Genomic DNA, 13,868 nt, shown 5'->3' with positions numbered 1-13,868 from the left:
TGCTCCGAGCCTCTCACACAGAGCGGATCGGAGCTTAGCTGCGGAGAAATGAATTTCTCCATCTCCTCCATTGCCGTGGTCAGCGTATATCGCACCGTACTCGGAAAAAAACGGTGATGTGAGCTGCCCCATAGGGGAATACTGGTCCAAGTGCTATGCGATGTTTTATCGCATAGTACTCGTCCGTATTCCTCGCTAGTGTGACTCCGGCCTTACTGTAACATTTGTGCTCGTTCCTCTCTCCTCTGTTTCTGCTTCAGGCCAGGCCACACCTTTGTTGCAGGCAACATTTGACGAGAGTCCTGTTTTATTCCTGGGAATTTTAGTGCCACTAAATTAGGGAGCTATGGGGTTAATTTTTGTCTGGTTTTGTCTCCTTCCTGAGAGCCTTGGACTGGGCAGTTGGCTATTTAAACCCCTCAACCTCTGACTTCCGCTGTCCAATAAAATGGTGGGTGTTATTATTATTCGCTTTTGCTTTAGCTTACCTGGTGGTGGAGCAGGGTCCCATGCTGCAGGGTCGCTGCTGGTGGAGGTAGCAGCTGCTGCAGGCTTCAGGCTGGTAGAACTGGGTGTTCAGTGGTGGCAGCATTTGGGCCATCACTGCGGGCCTCAGCTTGGTATGATGAGGTGTTCAATGGTGTGGGGGCTCCACCAACATTTTGTGATAGCCTGGAGCCCTGTACTTCCATACTTTCTAATGTGGTGGACTCCGGGAAATTGCCCGCTGGATGCGATGCATGTCCAATTGAGATCCCAATTTTCGCATATGCTGCCTAAGGCCGCCATTTTCCCGGAGTCCGCCACATAGCAGAGTGTGGAAACTGCGGGGCTTCGGACTTTCAGAAAATATTGGTAGAGCCCCCGCACTGCCGAATACCTTGTCGCACCGGCCTGGGGCCCACAGCCATCGACCGACTCCTGCCGCTGTCAGAAGCTTCCAGCAGCAGCGACCCTGGAATACAGCTCCACCGCAGCTACAATTTGGATTATAAGACACACCCTCATTTTCCCCTCAAATTTGTGGGAAAAAAATTGCGTGTTATATTATGAAAAATACGGTACTTATTTGATGCAATAAAATGCAATTAGTTATGTAAAAATCATACAATGTGATTTTTCTGGTTTTTATCTTTAGATTCTGCCTCTCACAGGTGAAGTGTACCTACGATAAAAAATCAGAGACCTCTCCATTCTATGTAGGTGGGAAAACCTGCAAAATCGGCAGAGTGTCAAATACTTATTTTCCCCTCTGTAATAATATATAATATAATGTCTTAAATTTACATGTACTATTGATTTATTTAAACAGTGACCAAACTATGGCCCAAGTAATCCATGAGTCGTAAGAGGCCATGATGACCACTCGTTAAAGGCAACAATGAAACTTTTTGTACATCCTATAAAGATGAGAACCCTTAGGCCATTCTAATACCGGTGACTTGTCCCCGGGAGACGCAGCGTGTCCCATTAGTATATCTCTTTCATCATTCTCATCATTGAAGGTTGTTTCCACTTCTGCACTCCTCCCTCCCGTTATCTCGCCTCTCCCCATCTAATTCTCTCCGCTGACCTCCGCCGCTTTCTCTTTCTCTCTTCCTTTCTCACACATCTGTTGCACTTTCTTCAACGCCACCGCCATGAAAATTTCCGAAGCTTGCCATTCTTTCCCCTTAATCTGAGGGGACACACCATGCTCCTCGTGAATCCCCTCCCTGGACAGGACGGTGGTTCTGTGCAGAATGTTCACAGCTTCTGAGTACAGGGAGGGGCGCTGAGAGACTGCCTGGATATCTGCAAGCACAGACCAGACCCTACAAAGAGACTGCACCTGCAAGAGACATCAAACCACTCGACTAAGGTGCACCATGCTTGGGAGGACGGGGTGGGCTACAAGGACAGGAAACCACAGGTGGGAGGGGGTCTATATTTCTACAGGGGGTGCGGAATAGGAGGATATCATGCTAAATCATTGAGACTGCAAATATTAATAAAGGACAAGTAGAAATTATATTTATCATAGGGTATTAATACTCATGCACAAGAACACGTATGACACATATATATGCGTATAGGGGTGTGATTGGGAAAAAATAGAGTAAATCAATATATAATGTCAGATCTGTGTCTTATAAGTGTGTTCGGGGGGAAGCAAATGTGACAATATAAAGTGCGAGAGATACATTGATGACCTCCCCATTGCCGCAAATGAGAGATTTATTTTTAAGCCTTTAGCCCTGTATCTCCTGTCTGTATCTAACCCCTGTGCACAGTTTTCTTTTATTGATGGATGGAAATTGTGACTTTATTCCATATTAATTATTCATCGCCGGATTCCTGCACGTATTATTAACCCCCCAATCCACTACCATAGGGTTTGTAACATAGAGGTCCACAGCAAATGTTACAATATACAGCAAAGGTGTGCAGATCCCAAATAATGAACCCCTTGTGTCTTAAGGAAGCTTCGTTTTAGCCTTTTAAGGTCACTTTTTTTTTGCACAATAATCTATCTGATTACTTGTTACTGTTTATCGTACTTAAGATATAATTTTTATTTATTTATTATTTTTTTTTTAATGTATTTGTCATCTAAGGATTCCACAGATGGGCTGAGATGATAGTTTTACAGGACATGTGACCTACTTGGGTGGGGCGCCCCGTGGTGTGCAGAGATAAGGGGCAGAAATGTGTTATGGCCACGTGTAACCCATCAGCGTGCATGGACACAGGCTTCATGTACTGCTGTAACCCCATGCTGGAAAAATCCTGAGAAAATAATGTATGAAATAGGAAATTGTGCTTTATCTAATTTCAGTTTACATAATAGGACTGCTATTGGGGCTGTACATCAGTGTATATAATGCAGTGTTATATCATATATATATATATATCATATATATATATAAATATAGAGATAGATTAAGATTCCCCTCCACTTGAACTAAGAACCCTAAAAAACATGTCCATAGTATTATCCATATGCCACTAAACTTTACAGGGGGCACAATGCAGGAGGAGCCGGATGGTATACACCAGGGGCAGGGCGGATGAATGAAGCACCTGAATTCAGTGATTAAGACATGCTGCCCATTATTTTTCTTCATATAGTCTTAATATTTTAGAACTGTATCTTTTTTTTTTAAAGCAAATGACTGCCTCATTTATACTCTTTTTGGTCTTATTTAATCCCTACCTTCCAATTTTCGTTTTTGCTCTTCATCTTGTTCCCCAAGAACCAGGGCTTGTTTTTTTTTTTTGGGACGAGTTGCAGTTTTGAATAACAAAATAAACAACGTACTACAAAAGATTCTACGTGTGGCAAAATGATGAAAAACTGCAATTGCACCATAGTTTTTAGGTTTAGTTTTTTGTTTGTTTGTTTGTATTTTTTTTTTTTTTTTGGGGGGGGGGGGAGTGGATTAAATTGTACAATACACCTAGAAAAATGATTGCCAAGGTCAGTGTGATTATAGAAATACCAAACTTACATACCGGTAGTTGTTTTTCTTTTATTTATATGTAGAAAAATAATTTGTAAATTTGTAGAAATTTAAAAATTGGTTTGTGTCGCCATTTTTTTTTTTTTTTGACTACTCTACATTTATTTTATTTTTTTATTGTCAATGGAGCAGTGTTTTTTTTAAGGGGGTTGCTGAGCTGGCATTTAAATTGGTAAAAAAAATGCAATTCTGGCTTTTTAATTTTATTTTATTTAATCGTACAGGTTAATTAATTTTATATTTTCATAGATTATACTTGAAAGTATGTGATAACACCAATTTTTTTTTTAGTTTTTTTTTTCTTTATTTTTAAATTGGTAATAAGGGGTGTTTTGAAATGAATACTCATTTTTTACTGTTTTTATTTTATTTTTTTTATTTGATTGTTTAGTCCCCTTAGGGGACTTGCACCTGTGATAGTCAAAATGCACATGACCGCCCACTCAATCTGACAATAGAGGGGAAGCCTGACAATGTGTGTAATAGGACTCGCCAATCTACAGTCACATACAGCGGGTACCTCAAGCCCGCATAAACCCCTTTAATTTCCCCTTTGATGGGCGCTGAAGGGAAATTAAACACTTTCTTCTGGGTCCTCCCACAAATTACTGCTGACGACTAGATCTCCTGTTTTTTTTACATAAGCTGCATCTGAAACTGGATATTTCAGAAATGTAAAGTGGTCACCATGTCGCTTCCCCCATAGAACTAATGTTGTACATGAAGTGTGCAGAAAAAAACATGCCGACCATATAGATATGGATAATAGAAGCAATGTGGCTCCATTTCCCATACTTTGGTCCATGGTTACCATCATGTGTCACCTCTGCACTGTCTATTTACTTTCCTTGTTTCCCCCCTTTACCCTGATATCTCCTCCTCATTGTCCCATACACTGGGAGAGGAAGTGCAGTGCGTCCTGTATGGTCTGCGCTCTGGGAAGGGAAACAAGTGTATGGGATAGGGAAGGGGAGAAAAAACAGCACTCGGAAAAAGAGCAAGAGGTCAGACAGCAGCACAGGTGGCGTTCTCACTTTCCCCATGTAACCTGTCATTCTCTCCTCTCTCAATGATAACATATCCGCTGCAGAGAATCTACAGTTGATAAATCGAGGGGAAATGTTGTGTATTTTGATGCAAAAATGCTGCTAATTTAGAAATGCTGTTAAAGAGGTGGTCTAAAAGGGAAACTTCACTACTGACGCCAGTGGTACGGCTGTATAGGTCTTAAAACAACAATAAAAATGATACCGGTCTTGTAGTAATCGCATGTTCCAGCGCTGAGAAATCAAGCTTTGAAACCACATGCAAGTTAGCCTGGAAGTGCATTGGAGAGGCGTGTCAATGTGCACTGAGTCATAGACACGCCCCCAAAGCACTAATTTGCATGTGGCTTCAAAGCTTGATTTCTCAGCGCTGGAACATCTGATTACTACAAGACTGGTATCATTTTTATTGTTGTTTTAAGACCCATGCAGTCGTACTGCTGGTGAAATCATCCTGAAAGATTGCTTTTTAAGTTTTTAAATGGGTCAAATTGCTTAGTGCTTGTAAAAACTAACAACTTTTCAATGCTTTTTGTTCTCAATAATGCAGGATTTTTAATACTTTAGTTTACTGCTCATTGCTTAGGTTACCGGCCACCTCTGCATATTGCTAGCGGCACATTTCACGTTCACACCAGGCGATGTGCCGCCATCAACATTTACCAATTCTAAGCTAATTATAAAGGGCCATTAGTTAAAGAAGTGGACCGTATATGTAAAATAATAAACACTGGGGCCCAATTTATCATTTACATATTTTCAAGTCACTTTTACTCCTTGTTTTCGGGTATTCATTAACATTTTTGCACCTAATTGTTCCAAATGGCGCATAGGGGTTCATGAATTTTAAAGTGCGCTTTATTTTTGTCTTTAACCTTTTTTTGTGCCTTTTTAAAACAAAAAAAAATTGCATGTTCTGTTAAAATGTCACACGCATCTCTTACATTTGCTTAAAAATGTGTGCAGTGCAAAAAAAAAAATCTCTCCGCAGGGAACTGGAGTTGATTTGCACAAAAATGTTGAGACTTTTTTAAAAGTCGCAATTGTTGATTCGGCCGTAAACATCTAAAAAACAAAAACCATGTTTAAAAAAACAAAAATAAACCAAAAAAGTCGTAAATAAATTTGTCACAATAAAAACAATAAAAAAAACTGGTGAAAAACACTACAAAGTAGACTAAAACAGGTGCAAAAAAGTAATGAATGAGTCCCTTGAACTTTTTTGGGGCTCTAAAGAGAACCTATCACCTTTTAAATCCTGAGTACTCCGAGGGCAAAAAGGTTATAGGGAACAAGAGCAAACGGATATTGTGGGTCTGGACTCCTAACCCTAGAATGAGTTGTTAATTGAATAATTTACTAGTAGAGATGGGCGAGTATGCTCGTAACTCGAGATTTCCCGAGTGGTCTTTTAGTATTTTGGCATGCTCAGAGATTATTTGAGTCGCAGCAGCTGCGCGATTTGCGGCTGTTAGACAGACTGAATACATATGGGGGTTGCCTATTTGTTAGGGAATCCCCACATGTATTCAGGCTGTCTAGCAGCTGCGGCAACAAAAACATAAAACACGAGCATGTCCCAGATGCTCGGAAAACCCGAGTAACGAGCACACTCGCTCATCACTATTTACTAGTAAAATACTTCATTTTTGGCCCAGAAAGCTGTATATGAATCTGATCAGCTCCTTGGCTTCTTTACAGTGTGCAGATCAGACAGTGTGTTCAGCAAAACAGGTTCCCCTTAAGTTCAACAGGAAGGTCAGAGTTCACTATTCACAAAATGCTTGAAGGATCAGGATCTGGTGCCACTAGGAAAGAATGAGAAGTCACGTCGGTTAAGCAGACTGCATAGTCCCTGTGGCTATGGGCTACGGTGGCTTAAGTACTACTGTATGGTAACGTGCTGCGTTACTGATTATCCTCTCCTAGGAGTAATGATTCTGCAGGGGAAAAGCGTAATACAACATCCGAAGGAGCATGGCGCCAGGTTTTTTTTATTGCTGGATATTGTATAAATCAAATCAGGGGTAGGCTGAGTTCACACGTAGGTGTGATTTCAGGGACCAGACTCTTCTGCAAATTGTGTTTGTCTGCATCATGGATGGGTGAGGAAGGTATGGGTCAACAATCCAAATGTTTCCATTGTGCTCAGAGTACAACACGATAGATTGCCTGATATGTATGGAATGCCACCACTGCGACTCCTACTGCCTGATCCCAACTTCGACTCCTGCTGCCCAATCTCAACTGCGACTCCTGCTGCCCAATCCCAACTGCGACTCCTGCTGCCCAATCCCAACTGCGACTCCTGCTGCCCAATCCCAACTGCGACTCCTGCTGCCCAATCCCAACTGCGACTCCTGCTGCCCAATCCCAACTGCGACTCCTGCTGCCCAATCCCAACTGCGACTCCTGCTGCCCAATTCCAACTGCTACTCCTGCTTCCCAATCCCAACTGCGACTCCTGCTTCCCAATCCCAACTGCGACTCCTGCTGCCCAATCCCAACTGCGACTCCTCCTGCCCAATCCCAACTGCGACTCCTGCTGCCCAATCCCAACTGCGACTCCTGCTGCCCAATTCCAACTGCTACTCCTGCTTCCCAATCCCAACTGCAACTCCTGCTTCGCAATCCCAACTGCGACTCCTGCTGCCCAATCCCAACTGCGACTCCTGCTGCCCAATCCCAACTGCGACTCCTGCTGCCCAATCCCAACTGCGACTCCTGCTGCCCAATCCCAACTGCGACTCCTGCTGCCCAATCCCAACTGCGACTCCTGCTGCCCAATCCCAACTGCGACTCCTGCTGCCCAATTCCAACTGCTACTCCTGCTTCCCAATCCCAACTGCGACTCCTGCTTCCCAATCCCAACTGCGACTCCTGCTGCCCAATCCCAACTGCGACTCCTCCTGCCCAATCCCAACTGCGACTCCTGCTGCCCAATCCCAACTGCGACTCCTGCTGCCCAATTCCAACTGCTACTCCTGCTTCCCAATCCCAACTGCGACTCCTGCTTCGCAATCCCAACTGCGACTCCTGCTGCCCAATCCCAACTGCGACTCCTGCTGCCCAATCCCAACTGCGACTCCTGCTGCCCAATCCCAACTGCGACTCCTGCTGCCCAATCCCAACTGCGACTCCTGCTGCCCAATCCCAACTGCGACTCCTGCTGCCCAATTCCAACTGCTACTCCTGCTTCCCAATCCCAACTGCGACTCCTGCTTCCCAATCCCAACTGCGACTCCTGCTGCCCAATCCCAACTGCGACTCCTCCTGCCCAATCCCAACTGCTACTCCTGCTTCCCAATCCCAACTGCAACTCCTGCTTCGCAATCCCAACTGCGACTCCTGCTGTCCAATCCCAACTGCGACTCCTGCTGCCCAATCCCAACTGCGACTCCTGCTGCCCAATCCCAACTGCGACTCCTGCTGCCCAATCCCAACTGCGACTCCTGCTGCCCAATCCCAACTGCGACTCCTGCTGCCCAATCCCAACTGCGACTCCTGCTGCCCAATTCCAACTGCTACTCCTGCTTCCCAATCCCAACTGCGACTCCTGCTTCCCAATCCCAACTGCGACTCCTGCTGCCCAATCCCAACTGCGACTCCTCCTGCCCAATCCCAACTGCGACTCCTGCTGCCCAATCCCAACTGCGACTCCTGCTGCCCAATTCCAACTGCTACTCCTGCTTCCCAATCCCAACTGCAACTCCTGCTTCGCAATCCCAACTGCGACTCCTGCTGCCCAACTCCAACTGTGATTCCTGCTGCCCAATCCCAACTGTGAATCCTGCTGCCCAATCCTAACTGTGACTCCTGCTGCCCAATCCTAACTGTGACTCCTGCTGCCCAATCCCATCTGCAACTCCTCCTGCCCAACCCCAACTGCGACTCCTGCTTCCAATCTCAAGGTCCAAATTCCCAACATCAAGTTTACAAACATGAAAATAATGGAAAAGGTTGTAGGACTCAAGTTCGGAGGCCTTGTACAGACGTTGTGGTTTTGTGGGACCTTGGTGGCTTAAAATGCACAGATCCTCTTAAGACTAACAAAACAACTTTATTGAGCAAGGCGTTTCTACCTCAGGCTTGAGGTCTTTGTCAGGGTCCATAAAAACATACTACTGAGAACATCATCAGATACCATTTCTTTCCGGTGTCTTTATGTATAAGTAATTAACATCGTGAGATTACATCGTAAAATCCACCATGTCTAACATCACACCATCAAAAAAGCATTCAATACACTACAAGGTGCTTGAAACGCGTGGGTGTCACTATCCGCAAAACAGATGAAAATGTTGCTTTCCTCATGAACCTTTAGCCCAGGTGTAAAATTACTAATATGCACAAGCACATTGACTTACATTGGTCAGTTTGCTGTTGGTGTGTGGACTGATGTGCCCACTGACCGAAAATACCTTCTTCTGAACCTAGCCGTACAGTAGATCACCAGTGAAATCTATGGGTGCCACAATATGGCTGCACATACCACTCGAAGGTTTATGTACCATAGTACAGTCCATAGTATGATCACCCAAATAACGTGAATTATCATTCAATTGCAGATGTAGCTCTAATTTAGGTCAAATTTCAGAATACTTTGTTACTTATTTTCTACATTTGTTGAAACGTGCCTTTTTCTCTTTCTCTCGAGCAGAGCCAAAGTTGAACTTAGGAGGACACGTGATGCAGAGCGACACACTATCTGGTAAGAACTAAGTGTCAAACTCATATTTTGGTCAGAATTTTGTATTTTGGGGCCAAAACCAAAAGTAGAACCTACGTGTTTTGGATAACCTCCTGGTCTCAGTTGTCTAGTCACAGAGTCACAGAATTACTTCAAAATAGATGGAGGTTGTAGCCACAAAATGTGCGTGATGCAGGTCCAAAGGGGGTGACAGCTTGGAAAGTTGACGGTCAGTCAATAAAATAGATTGGTTATCAAACCGTCGGAACTGGTCTATGATGACGTCCCGTAATTGAGTTCTGGCAACCAATATTCGATGAGAGATGGGCCTAGATAACCTGATTATCTCTGGAAATCTCTGCTTTTTTGAGGTGACTAAAAATATCTCCATTACTTAAAGGATATGAACACCTTTGGGTGCCTTTTTTTACTTTAATCTGTATAATTTTTGTTAAAAAGCAAAGCTATAGATAATTTTCAACCATTGGTATAACAGTGCATAGCAGAGTTCATCTGAAAGCAGTGTAACCCTTATGTTTCCTCCTCAAACATCTTAGCTGGTTTATGACCAAAGCCAATTTCAACTTTCAAGTGGTCATAAATGAGCTTAGAATATACTGTAGTTCTGAAGAAGAGAGATAAGGGTTACACTGCTGTCAGATGACATTATTGCCTTTTATTTAAAATACATGTAAGAAAAACTCCAAAGTCAATATCCTTCAACCACGACCAGAAGATATACTTTGAAAAGTTGTCCAGGGGAGTATGCAGATGACTATGGCCTCTTTCACACTTCCGTCTTTCTTTTTCTGTCCTAATGCATCGTTTTGTGAAAAAAACGGATCCAGCAAATGTTTCTGCTGGATCCGTTTTTTTCTCATAGACTTGTATTAGCGACGGATTGTGACGGATAGCCTTCCGTTTCATCCGTCGTGCGCTGGATCCATCGTAAAATTGCTGTCCGTCGGGCGGAGACAACACACATAGAAACATTTTTTGTGTACGTCGGAAAATCGCTCAGTGACCGTCGCTGACTATCAAAAGCAGGAATCCAGCGATGGATGCTGTCTTTTTGAAACTGAGCATGCGCAGAAGAATTTCCCGTCAGGGAAATTCTCTCTCGCTCTCTCTTTTTACTATTGATGCTGCCTATGCAGCATCAATACTAAAAAGATATAACGTTAAAAATAATAAAAAAATAAAAATCGTGATATTCTTACCTTCCGGCGTCCCCCGCAGCCTTCCCGATGCTCGCGATGCTCTCGGCAGCTCCCGTTCCCAGTGAAGCCTGGCGAAATGACCTGATGATGTAGCAGTCATCATAGGTCATTGTCTCGCAAGATATTACTGGGAGCGGGAGCTGCCGGCAGCATCGCGAGCATCGGGAAGGCTGCGAGGGCCACAGGAAGGCTGCAGGGGACGCCGGAAGGTAATTATATCACGATTTTTTAATTTTTTTTATTATTTTTAACATGGGTTGTGTGATGTATGCGTTTTCACAGCAGAACAACGCAGCGAAGAGGCATACACAACATGTGCACATATCCTCGACGGATCCGTAAAAAAAACACACCCAGTGCATGCATTTTTAACAAGCAGCACAGGATCCTTCTTTTCAACATTTTGACGGATTGTGACTGATTGTAAAAAACGGAAGTGTGAAAGAGGCCTATTCCGAGACAGGTTCCCAGTGGACTCTCCCTGGCTTCTCCCCATGACTATCAGGTCTTTCCTATGCGTTTGTGTGTAGGGAAAAATTGTCAGTCTAGGGAAGTAGGTCATGGAGAAACCACCTGGGACCTGCTTCGGACTAGTCAGTGTTTGATTCATGCTGCTCATAGTTCTGGCAACATGAATCCACTGGCAAGTTCCTTTTAAGTGATGAGGATGGGTCTACACCACCAGCATGAAATGTTAATAGGTCCACATTACCAGCTTGAGATATTGAGAATGGCTCCCCACCAACTGTCTGAAATGATTAGAATGGGTCCACATCACCAGCCTGAAATGATGAGTATGGGTCCCCACCAACTGTCAGAGATTATGAGGATGGGTCATAGAATCATAGAACGTTAGAGTTGGAAGGGATCTCTAGGGTCATTGTGTCCAACCCCCTGCTCAATGCAGGATTCACTAAACCATCCCAGACAAATGTCTGTCCAGCCTCTGTTTGAAGACTTCCATTAAAGGAGAACTCACCACTTCTCATGGCAGCCTGTTCCACTCATTAATCACCCTCACTGTCAAAAAGTTTTCTAGTATCCACACCACAAGCTTGAAATGATGAGGATAGATCCATATCACCAGCCTGAAATGATGAGGATGGGTCCATATCACCTGTCTGAAATGATGAGAACGAGTACACACCACCAGCCTGAAATGATGAGGATAAGTCCACATAATCAGCCTGAAATGATGAGAACGAGTCCACATCATCAGCCTGAAATTAGGAGGACGAGTCCACACCATCAGCCTGAAATGATGAGGATGAGTTCACATGACCAACCTGAAATGATGAGGACGAGTCCACACCACAAGCCTGAAATTGAGGACGAGTGCACACCATCAGCCTGAAATGATGAGGATGAGTTCACATGACCAACCTGAAATGATGAGGACAAGTCCACACCACCAGCCTGAAATGATGAGGACGAGTCCACACCACCAGCCTGAAATGATGAGGACGAGTCCACACAACCAGCCTGAAATGATGAGGACGAGTCCACACCCCAACATGAAATGATGAGGACGAATCCACACCACCAGCCTGAAATGATGAGGACGAGTACACATGTCCAGTCTGAAATGATGAGGACGAGTACACATGACCAGCCTGAAATGATGAGGACGAGTCCACATGACTAGCTTGAAATGATGAGGACGAGTCCACATGACCAGCCTGAAATGATGAGGACGAGTACACATGACCAGCCTTAAACGATGAGGACGAGTACACACCACCAACCTGAAATGTTGAGGCTGGGCTTACACCAAGGGTGGGGAATCTTTTTTCTGCCATGGGCCATTTGGATATTATTATTATTTATTTACATAGCACCATTAATTCCATGGTGCTGTACATGAGACGGTGTTACATCAAAATACAAATATCACTTACAGTAAACAAAACTAACAATGACAGACTGATACAGAGGGGAGAGGACCCTGCCCTTGCGGGCTTACATTCTACAGGATTATGGGGAAGGAGACAGTAGGTCGAGGGTTGCAGTAGCTCCAATGGTGTTGAGGTGGTCGTGTGATCATTGGAGGTTGTAAGCTTCTTTGAAGAGATGGGTTTTCATGTTCCGTTTGAAAGATCCAAATGTGGTGGACAACCGGACGTGTTGGGGCACAGAATTCCAGATGATGGGGATATTCCGGAGAAGTCTTGGAGGCGATTGAGTGAGGAGCGAATAAGCATGGAGAAGAGAAGGAGGTCTTGGGAGGACCAGAGATTACGTGAGGGAAGATACTGAGAGATTAGTTCGGAAATATACGGAGGATAAAGGTTATGGATGGCTTTGTAGGTCAGTGTTAGTAGTGTAAACTGGATATGCTGAGAAATTGGGTGCCAGTGAAGGGATTTGCAAAGAGGGGAAGCAGGAGTGTAGCGAGGAGAGAGATTAATTAGTCAGGCAGCAGAGTTAAGGATGGACTGGAGGGGTGCGACAGCGTTAGAAGGTAGGCCACAAAGGAGGATGTTGCAGTAGTCGAGGCGGGAGATGATTAGGGCATGCACAAACATTTTGGTAGAGTGAGGGTTGAGGAAATGACGGATTCTGGAAATATTTTTGAGCTGGAGGCGACAGGAGATGGCGAGAGCTTGGATGTGCAGTTTAAAGAACAGGGCAGAGTCAAGGGTCATTCCGAGGCAGCGGATTACTGGGACGGGGGAAAGTGTGATTTCATTTATTGTTATAGATAGATCAGGTAGGGAAGGTTTGCGAGATGGAGGAAAGATAACTAGTTTGGTTTTGTCCACATTGAGTTTGAGGAAGCGAGAGGAGAAGAAGGAGGATATGGCTGATAGACACTCTGGGATTCTGGAGAGCAGAGAGGTGACATCTGGGCCAGATAAGTAGATCTGAGTGTCATTGGCATATAGATGGTACTGGAAGCCATAGAACTTTATGAATTGTCCCAGGCCAAGGGTATAGATTGAGAAGAGAAGGGGTCCTAGAACAGAGCCTTGAGGGACACCAACAGAGAGGGGCGAGATGAAGAGTTAGTATGGGAGTAGGAAATGCTAAATGTGCGGTTGGTGAGGTATGAGGAGATCCAGGATAGGGCAAGGTCTTTGACACCAAAGAGAGGATCTGTAGTAGGAAGCAGTGGTCAACTGTGTCGAAGGCAGAGGACAGGTCTAGAAGGAGTATAGAGAATTGTCTGTTAGCTTTGGCTGTAAGTCGTTCGTAAGTTTGGTCAGAGCAGTCTCAGTGGAATGGTGGGGAAGGAAGCCAGGTTGTAGGTTGTCGAAGAGAGAGTTAGATGCAAGGTGAGAGGAAAGTTCAGCATGGACGTGCTGCTCAAGTAGTTTGGAAGCAAATAAGACCAAAGATATGGGGCGGTAGCTGGACATAGCGCTTGGGTCAAGGGAAGGCTTTTTGAGAATAGGTGTGTTAGGTCTCG

General features: G+C 44.4%; 1 protein-coding gene across 1 annotated transcript in view; it reads left to right on the top strand.

The window, feature by feature from the left end:
* Positions 1-13,868, top strand: part of DMTN (dematin actin binding protein) — a 59,429-nt gene that overhangs the window by 22,913 nt on the left and 22,648 nt on the right. The window contains 1 exon segment of the mRNA XM_069766997.1: positions 9,210-9,260. The gene's annotated coding sequence lies outside the window, so the exon portion shown is untranslated.

Source organism: Ranitomeya imitator, chromosome 4, assembly GCF_032444005.1.
Source record: "Ranitomeya imitator isolate aRanImi1 chromosome 4, aRanImi1.pri, whole genome shotgun sequence".
Lineage (NCBI taxonomy): Eukaryota > Metazoa > Chordata > Amphibia > Anura > Dendrobatidae > Ranitomeya > Ranitomeya imitator.
Note: the sequence above shows the minus strand (reverse complement) of the source record. Positions and strands in the feature narration are given on the sequence as shown.